Here is a 10,771-nt window from a genome sequence, read left to right as displayed (position 1 = left end):
TCCTAACATCTTCCTTAGTATTTGGTATTTGGTAGGCACTCAGTAGATGAGTATTAGAATTAACTACTTCATTGATTGAAACTCAAGGGGAAGTCAAAGATCTTGTCTTATTCTGAAGTCATTAAGAACTAAATGAGATTCTGTGGTCAGCTTTCTTTTTAAAAATATTTTATTTATTATTTTTATTTTATGTGTATGAGTGTATTGCTTGCATGATGTAAGTGCATGTCATGCAATACCCACAGAGGTCAGAGTAAGGTGTTGGATTCCGTGGACTGGAGTTATGAACTGTTGTTAGCTGCTATGTGGGTGCTGGGAATTGAATCTGGGTCCTCTGCAAGAACAGAGTGCTCTTAACCACTGAGCCATCTCTCTAGTCCCTGATCAGCTTTCTATAGCTGGTGCACCCTGGGCTCCCACTCCATTCCTAAATGTAGTTATCATGTAATTGACTGTAGATAATTGACAATCTGGGTTCCAAAGTCCGCAGTTGGTATTTCAGGAGTCTTCTCCATGCACTTGAAAGAAGCAAAGTAGAGTGTTCACTCTTCATGGACACCTTATACGGCCATGGTCTCTGAAATCCTGGAAATGCTTGAGTCCATAGTCACAACTTAGGCGAAGGCATGCAGAATCTAGAGTGCTGGCCCTAACACTTCCCATTTATGGATCAAGTCAAGGTTGTCAGGGGCTCGAGACAGAAAGAGGAACTGATAATTCCGTAAAGTCAGGAGCCTCTGCAGATTTTGATGTGTTGTGAGTACACACGCATAGATATCTTCTTAGGTCTCTAGTGTGCAGCCATTGCCTGAGAAGCAGAACTTATCAATGCGCAGTGAAGCTAGCCTTTCTGGATTCTATGGGACCCTTAGTGGGCTGGGAGTAACACTCATCCACAATTAAAGGAAACGAGAAAGATGAGTAAGAAACTGCAAATCACATATTTTTTGAAAATTAGATTTATCTGTAAGCTTTAAATATGTGCAAACATTTTTAATAATCTGGTATGAATTATGGGTTTGTTATTTAAAAGCCATTTTGTTTTATCCTTATGTGCAAAGTAAAAAGAAGTTTGTTTTTCTGCATTTTTCTCTCTGGAAAGCATTGAATTTTGAGGGGACTCTAGTCTTTCCAGTCAAATTGAAAAATTGCTCAGAACTGAAAGGCTGTCCCAGCCGAGTTCAAGCTGTGCTGGGGTTTGACCGCATCTTTTTTCCTTGGCAATGAAAAGGATTGTTGGATTCTTATGACTTAGTTAGATCTCGGACAGAGTCACACACAGCCGCTATCCTCAGAATACAGATGTATAAGAAGTCAATTGATTATCTGAAGCTGTATCTCAAAACAATGCAAATATACCAGGGCTTAAAAAACAGGGACAATCTGATATTAATTAAAAGCTTTGAGAATTTTTTAGTTTCTTAAATTCTGATTATTAATATTTGTTCTCTAAAATGTGAAAGTTATTGAATTTCTCAAGCTTCTGTTGTTTATTCCATATTCCTCTCTATAAATAGCAGAAAGTGACTTGTTAATCTGTAAATTATGAATATATCATTGAACATGTACTACCTCATTTAATTTTATAGCTTCCCTACAAAATAGTGCTATTTTCCTATCTTTATAGATGAGAGCATTGAAGTTCAGATAGGCAAAGTGATATGTGCAAAGGTGTACAGCTAACAAGCGTCATTCTCTGCCTAACTGCTATTTTCTATGCCTGGGATATTTGCCTAGTACTCCCTTGGGCTGGGTCTTTGTAGAAAGTTCTACTTTTCTCTACTTTATTCAGATATCTTCGTGCCCTTCAAAGCTCAGCCGCTCTCGAGGCCTTCTCTTTTTTCCTACTCACAGCTCAGTGAGATGCCCTCTCAAGCTCTGAAAAAGTGCCTTCATCAGCTGCATATGGCTGCGTCTCTCTAATCTGGCTCATCATCTGGACCATCAGCTCTAGTTCACAGCTGGAGCTTTGTCAGCTGTGCATCCTCAGTGACTCCTCAATATCTGTTGAATCAAAAATAAATGAACAACTTCCTTAGGATAAGAATGATTGCTCTACTGCCTTATCTTAAAAAGAGAATTGTACCATCACAGAGCAATTCTCCACAGTCCTGCTGAGTGGAGCCCTTGCAGATGGATGGAAGGAGACTACTTGCCCCCTGTTTTCAGGATGACTGCATCCTACTCACTTAACATAATCTCTGAAGATAACCCCAAGAGGAAGGTCACCCTCTGTCACGCTTCTCTACAGTTGCATTCCATCTTGGTTTCTTGTTCTAGCTACCATCCAAAAGAGAGAGCCTCAGATTAGATCGAGTGATGATAGCATCTTGGAATAAAACCCCAGGACAGTTGGTGTGGGAGGAAAATGAGGGAATCAGGGAAGGACAGGCAGCCAAGAACTGCCCAATTTTGTCACTTCCTCATGAAGATCTATGCAGACACTTCCTGTGGTCCTGCAGGTGCCTATACTTGGACACATGGGACACCTTTGGGTGGGCTGACTGGGGAAATCAGGGAAAGAAAATTAGTCTATGATCTCTCCCGCCTTCTTTTGGCCAATATGACTTCAAGATGGGTCAGCTGCCTTGCGTGTCAGTGTGGTTCATCCGGCCTGTTTGCCAGCATCCTCAAACTTCACACTATGCAGTGGCAATTTACCAGATGTAGAAGAAATGGGAGGGGTGCGAGGCTGCTGGTTCTAAAGGATGACTGTGTTGTCCTGTGTGTTCTTTCTGATGCTTTGGTGGACATGTGCAGACAAAGGTTGGGGCAGGTACAGAAGAGGCACACAGGTGTAATGGACATATTTTTACTTTGCACAATTTCTTTTTACACTGTTTTCTGTCTTCATCCCACAGCCTTACAAATGATGATATAACAGGGCTGAAGGCATGAATGTCTTCTGGACAAGACAATGGCATCCCAAGTGCTCCTCAACATGTCTAAAGCCTGATTCATGTGATACTTTCCACTGAGATCTTTCTTTTTCTGGTTTCCCTCATTTCTCTTTATGGAAGCATCCATGCTTATTATTCTGGTTGGAGCTTCAGAATATCTCTCTGTGCTTCTAGCCCCACTTCCTTGGCAGGTGGGGCCCATCTCCCCACAGAGGCAAGGGCACCTTCTAGCACAAATTACACATTCAGAGGGTGTGTGGATAAGATGAATGGCTTTACTTTTTGGTTTGCTGCCGCGTTTGTGCAGGGAATGTTAGATTTTCTAATGGTGAAGTAGGAGAGGATACAGAGGGAACAAGCCAGGTACAGTTTATAACACACAAGCCACATCAGACGGAGAAACCTGACTGGGAAGATTGGAATTTAAATGCTCAAGTGGCCATTGCTTCTGTCTACCAGAACATCAACCTGCCTCTGTAGCTGGAACTTCAGAGAGAATGGAAACTAACTAGAAAGACATCAAAAGATGAGTTTGAAAGTATATGTGGTTTTAGTGGAGCTATCTCAGCGGTGCTTAGGTTAGACATGCATTTCAATGCTGATGTTTTGTAAAATTTAAGTTCCCAATAGGTGCTCCAGAAGAAGCCACATGAAATTCTTTACATATATTTACATGCACTGTGTATTTACCATACATTGCATAAACCTACATAATTATATTACACCTCATCTTTATGGGAAAGATTAGGAAAAAAGACAGATAGGCATTTGGAATTTTATGAAACTGAGCATGCCAAATTTGGGAGTTTGGAAGTTTTAGATATTGCCTGAAGAGATTAGTGAAGTCTGTCCTCTTAGCTATAGTCGACAATAAATGTGTCATAAAACCAGATGTTATGGCACTTCCCCATAATCCCAGCTATTTAGGAGAATCCTTTGATTCTACAAATTCAAGATCCATTTTGGTACTATAGTGAGATGTCTTCAAAATTATCACATATTTTACTAGAGAATAAGTCTCAAGGATTCCCACCTCACTTGTTCACACAAAGAGTATCCATGTGGAGTGATGAATATGTCAATAAGCTTGATGGTGTAGTAACTTTACAAAGTATACATTGTCACAAAACATTCTTCTGTATGTCTTGAATACACATAATTCTTATTTGTCAACCACACCATGGTAAAGCTGGAGAAAAGAATCTCTGTTTCAGTTTTCAAAATCTGCTTATCAGGAACCCAGTCCAGGGGAGTCCCCTGTTCTTTTGTGTTGCTTTGAATCCTTCCCCACAGGAAAAGCATCTTTGGTGACAAAGCAAATTAGCTATTTTGCCAGCAAAACATTTAATGGCCTTTTAATTTCCCTAATGAACTCAGTGTAGCTGTGGTGAACTCAATTTCCTATCTTGGATCAGCCTCAGAAATACGTGTACCAATGTTCTTCAAATTGATTTATCAACTAATGAACCAAGAAATGATATTTTTGGACTGTGTTTAGCAGTGTCTTGCTCAGCTTCTAAAGGTCAGGGCATTTTAGGATCATGTTTGTTCCATAATTTTTCTGTGCAGCGTATTCACTTCCCATTAAAATCGAATTTTCTCTACCAGTAAGGCTCTAGGCTTCTGATCCCTCATGGAAATTGTACTTTGTATGACTCATGTCTTCCAAATGTATACTCTTGGTGGACCTGTCTTCAAGTGGACTTGATGCCTTAATTCTCCCTTTTGCAAGATGCTGAACTTGGAACTTACGCAAGCATGCTGTTAGTAGAGTTAGGGGAGCAAGAGAAAGGGCACATGGCAACTCTGTGTTGGAGCCAAGAATGGCCGTCAGCGAATTTCAGGGTTAGCTGAGTAACCTCTGCAGAATTAAGTATAAAGGCAACTGGACTCATTAATGCATTCAGAACACTTAGGTCAAGATACAAATGTAACTGTGCCGTAGATTTGTTTTTAAGAGTGATACGGCATGTACATGTTTGTCCATTCATTCAACAAACACTTTCTGAGCATGTTTTGTCCACTCAAGTAGTCTTTGAAGGCCCAAAGATACATGACATAATAATTAAAAGGGCTAAATATGAAACCCAGTGTTAAAAGCCTGTTAGTGAGGATGCAGTTCATGTGTAACAGGTGTTCAGGATGTGTAGTAGCTGTCTGCATGTGGGTGGGCAGTAGAAATGGTTTTATGAATGAGGTAGAATTAGTTCTGGGATCTGAGGATGGGCAGGATTGGAAATGTAGGGAAGCTAAGGAAGATTAGAGGGACTCTCACTAGTCAGTTCTTCATTACTACAAAGAAATGCCTGAAGCAGCTAATTTATAAATGGGGAATGTTGCCTTAGCTCACAGTTTTGGAGGTTCAAGTTCAAGAATGGGTATCTTCACTTGCATAGTGCCTGGTGATGGTAGCACATAATGGTAAGCATGTGGGAACAAATGGTAATGTCTTGAACAACAGCAGAGAGAGACAGTATGGGAAAGATACCACAGTCCCTTTCAAGGACATGTCCCCAAAGTACCTAAGGATTTCCCATTAAGCCCCGCCTCTTTTCTTCTTTTTATATTTTGAGTTTCGTACATGTACACAACGTATTATGATTTGACAGTTTCATACATGTATTGTGATTATAGCAACCTTCCGTTATCCTCCTTCCTTTCCCTTTAGCCCCCCCTTTCTCAACTAGCCTCCCAGTGGCTACGAATGAAGAAAACACCCCTTCCACCAGCCACCATCAACAGTCCAAAGCTCCCCAGGAAGGGGTAGAGCCTGTGGGCACCTCCTCTGTCCGTGATGGAATAATGAAGGTCCAGTATTGTGCAGGGCCTGCTGCTGCTGTATGTTCATGATTGGAATTCCATGTCACATTTGGATGGCAGCACTTCAGGGCACTCCTCCCAATCCTCCAGCTCTTACATTGTTTTCACTCCCTTTTCCATCCTGGAAACCAAACCTTTAACATATCAAGCTCTGGAGGACGATACCCATATTTAAACCAAAGCACACCTCATGGTCTAATGCTCTCTAGTTCTGTGATTCCAAACTTGAGTGAGGTTTTTTGTAACTGTGGCAAATGGAAGTTGGTGACATAGATTCAAAGGGGCTTGAGAGGAGTTCACCCTAGGAGCTTAAGATGGATGCACCCCATCGGGCCACACTGCAGAACATCCCTAACTTCTTAAGAACTTATACATTTGGTTTAGTGGCTTGAGAAAAAACTCTGGAAACTTTTTGTAGATACCTTGAAAAGGTAAAAGCTACGTTTTATTGGGCACAGTGGTTAAGAGGAAAATTAGTCTCCATTGTTAGGAAGATCTGGGAGAGATCCTACACCATGACACCTGCCTAGTACCCAAACGGTACTTTTGCTTATATTTTAATTTTTTTCTTTTGTTTATTTAAGTTGTTCTAGTTTCTTGTTTAGGTAATTAAACAGTAATATCTAGCGTGAATGGCTACTGGCCTGCTTTAAAAAAAGAATTAAGTAAGTATGTATAGTGTTTCTCCTCCTAACCTGCCATCTCCCTGGGGCCAATATGAGGACATTATTTGAAAATGGAACTGTACAGTCCTATGTAGGGGTAGGGAGTAAAACTGTTGGCTGATACCCTGAGGCAGTACAGATCTGAAGAAAGGGTTCAACTTGGAGAGAGAGGGTCAGAGACTGTGCATTTCCTCATGATTCAGGTGAAAAGGGTTGCTGATGTGCTTTTTTTTCTTTGTTTTCTATTTTTCTTCTGAGCTAGACCTATGGGAACCTGCTGAATGGTATTTATAAGTCTGGCTAAGCCTTGACCTTTGAGGGTTCTTGGAGGATCAGTGTAGGTTTTATTTATTTAATTGAACATAGCTGTCTAAGAACTGCTAATGCAGCAATGGATACCTTTTCCCTTTTAAACCTTGACCTGTGCATAAAGCTGCCACTATCTTACTTAACTTTGAAGCTGAGTTTTACTTTATTGTCTTTAATTAAAAAGAAGTCTGAAACACTGTATTATTATACAGTTTTATAATCTGCTTTATATTCTTTGAGAATATATGCAACAATAATAATCAAAGAACTAGACAAGAAATTGTAAGGAAGGGGGCATGGGAGGAGTTGGAGGGGGCTGGGAAGGGGTAGAAATAATACAAATATGATACTCGTGTGAAAGCACTCAAAAAATTCAAAGAGAGAATATATCTGGAGTACTTTACATTTCATTAAATAATTGTCTATGATATAATTTTAGATAACTATGAATACTTTGTTACTTTATTATGTAATTATACATTTTTCCTCAATATGAGTTAATTACAGTTCTAAAAATGTTCAATAAAACAAATAAATATGCATGGTTCAATTTGCTCATAATCCTAAAGTTGTCTGCTCTAGAGTTAGTAACCACTAATGTCTTTTTTTAAAGAAAATATTTCATTTATTTTTTTATTTTATGTGTATGAACCAAATGAGATTCTATGGTAAGCTTTCTTTTAAAAAATATTTTATTTACAAAGGAGAGGCAAAAGCTGTCCTCAGCCCAGCTCCTCATGTTTCATGAGCTACAGGACGACACAGACTTGAGTTGTGTCATCCCTGCAGCTTTAAGGCCTATCTGTTTCTGCATTGTAAACTGGCACAGCCTGACTAATACTGGCTCTTCAATATTCTGTGTCCTGGATAGAATCTTATCTGTTTATATCTGCTTAAGGGTTGCCAAACAGGCATACTAGAATATGTGATAGTGAATTTTGAAAATTTCTTTTATTTCTGCTACTTTTTTATTTTATATTTTTTCTTCTTATATTATTTGGTGCATATAGTTACATTTCCCTAGAAAATTTTATCTTCTGTCATTATATAAAAGCATTTTATCTTCCACAATTGCATTTGTCCGGAGTCTATTTTGTTTCAAATGTGATTATTCCTACTTCATTTTGCTCAGTTCTTGAGTATGGTATCTTTTCTTGTGCTGTAACATTCCCTTACCCTGTATGCACCCTCGGGGGATGTTTCTTCAACCGCTGATATGTTAAAAGCTAATGCACTATTTTTTCCTAACTGGTACATTTAACTTATGTAGTTTTTATTAGTTAGAATTTTTTGTGATATATTAATTTTTCTTTTGATATGTTTTCTTTGGGGGGTTTTAAAAAATAAACTAAAATATTTTTCTCATTCAATTTTTTATTCTACTGATAAGAAATATTTAACACCCTCTGGGCCTGATCTGGCCCTCACCTCCCTTTGCTTCCCTGAGCTGCGCAGCCTCAGGGGTCCTGGTGCCAGCACATTTCTTGATCCCCAGAAACTCTCTGGGCCTGGTCCCACCCTCATATCCCTTTGCTTCCCTGGGCTACACAGCCTCCAGCATCCCGGTACCAGCACCTTTCCTGGGTAAGGCCAGTGGCACCCACCACACCCTGACCCCCCAGCCTCATCTGCCCTCCCAGTCCCCCGCACCCTGCCTCTCCTCCTAGCCTGGGTACTGGCCGATTTTTTATCTTGGCACCCCAGATACTGGAGCTGACCTCTTGGCCTAGAGTCCCCACTGCTTCCTGATCCTTTGCATCCAGCCCAGCCCAGTTCCTCACAGGAGTCCCTGGGAGCCCTCAGGAGCACTTCTTGCCACCACCTCACTTTGTTTCCTTGAGGGGCACAGCCACCAGCATCCTGAGACCAGCATCTTTCCTAGGCCCTGCTCTCAGGCCAGCCCAGCCCCCAAATCCCTGAGTGCAAAATCTTTCCTGGAGAGATCTAGACCTTAGGAGAAAGCCTGAGAGCATGTGAGCCTCATCTGACTTGGGCCTCTTTGGGAACTCCTGAAGAGGAAAGCAATTTGGCCACTCCAATATAAAATCAAAAGAGAGAACCTGAAGCCTAGACCAACTAGCTTTTCATGCCCAACAAGTAAACCACAAAGGCACATAAAGTTTACAAAAAGAAGCAGACCTAACTGCAACAAAGGAAGGCTTGAGTTTCACAGAAGAATCAGAAACTATGAGAATTAGAAAGGAAAAAACAAAATAACATATCCCCACCAAATACTAACAGTCCTCTAGAGGAGGCCAATGAGAACCCCCTAGAGATAATGCAGGACATGATACTCAAAAGAACAATTATAAACATAATAAAAGAATTCAGTGAATTTAATGAACACACAAAGAAATCAAGAACTGAAGGAAGAGGGATAAACTTCTGAATGAATTCAGAAAAGAGGTAGAAATATTGAAGACTACTCAGACTGAAATGAAGAAGGAAGTGAAACACTCAATAAGCCAATTAGAAACGACAGGAGAAAGCCTCACCAATAGGATGAATGAAATGGAAAACAGAATATCAGGACTGGAAGATAAAGTGGACAAACTAAGACCACTCGAGCGAAGATTATGAAAAATTTAAGAAAATACAAGAATGGAATATGTAGGAATTGTGTGACACCATAAAAGACAAAATTTATGAATCATAGGCATACAGGAAGGAGAAGAATCTTAAGGTAACTGTATGCACCAGATCTTCAATAGGATTGTAGAAGAAAATTTCCCCAAATTAAAGAAAGACATACCATACAAATAGGAGAATCACATAGAACACCAAATAGACAGCACCAGAAAAGAAACTCTCTACGGCACATCATAGTAAAAACGCTAAACATACAGAACAGAGACAATACTGAAAGCTGTAAAGGAAAACAAGTCCATATAAAAGAAAACTCATCAGGATTAAAGCTGACTTTACAGTGCAAGCTATGAAAGCCAGAAGAGCCTGTACCAAAGTATTCCCAGTTCTAAATGCCCACAGATGCCAACACAGATTACTTTACCCTGACAAAATGTCTATTATAGTCAAAGGGGAAAGAAAAATCTTCCATGACATAAATAGGCTGAAATAATTCATGCCCATAAAACCAGCCCTTCAGAGAGTTCTTGAAACAATACAAAGGGCTGAAGAAAGAAATGACTGCACCCGAAGGGTTATGGAAAGAAATTCAATGAAGGTATAACTGTGGAAATGCAAAGCTATACCAAGAATGTGAACAGAAATAAAAATGACAGGATTCAATACACATCTTTCATTAATAACTTTAAATATCAATGGACTGAACTTCCCAGTCAAATTACACAGATATCAAGAAAGAACACCCAACTTCTTGCTGTCTTCAAGAAACTCATCTCACCTTCAGGGATAGATACTATCTTAGGGTGAAAGGATGGAGAAAAATATTCCAAGAAAATGGGCCAAAGAAGCAAGCAGGTGTTGCAATTTTAATATCTGACAAAGTAGACTTCAAATTAAAACTCATCAGATGAGATAAGGAGGGTTATTTCATTATAATCAATGGAACAGTTGACCAAGAAGCTACTGCAATCATGAACATTTATGCACCAAACTCTGGTGCACCCAACTTCATAAAAACAGTACTACAGGACTTTAAGACCCAGATTGATCCCAGCTCATTAATAGTAGCGGTCTTCAGTACCCCACTGTCTCCATTAGATAGGTCAACAGGACAGAGAATTAACAGAGAGATATCTGAATTAAACAATACCATATATCAAATGGATCTAACAGACATCTATTGAATATTCCACCCAAGCACCAAAGAATATACTTTCTATTCGGTGGCCCAATAAACTTTCTCCAAATTGGACCACATACTGGGGCACAAAACAAGCCTCAACGAAAACAAAAAGACTGAAATAATTCCATGCATTCTATCAGACCACAATGCAATAAAGCTTAAAATCAACACCAGAAGAAACCCTAGGTAACCACATGAATACATAGAGATTAAACAACACACTCCTGAATGATGAATGGGTCAAAGGAGAAATTAAGAAAGAAATAAAAATATTCCTGAAACTATACAAAAGAACAATACAACACAAT

The sequence above is a fragment of the Nannospalax galili genome, unplaced genomic scaffold (genome assembly GCF_000622305.1).
Source record: "Nannospalax galili isolate Female #2095 unplaced genomic scaffold, S.galili_v1.0 scaffold742, whole genome shotgun sequence".
Classification (NCBI taxonomy): Eukaryota; Metazoa; Chordata; class Mammalia; order Rodentia; family Spalacidae; genus Nannospalax; species Nannospalax galili.
Note: the sequence above shows the minus strand (reverse complement) of the source record.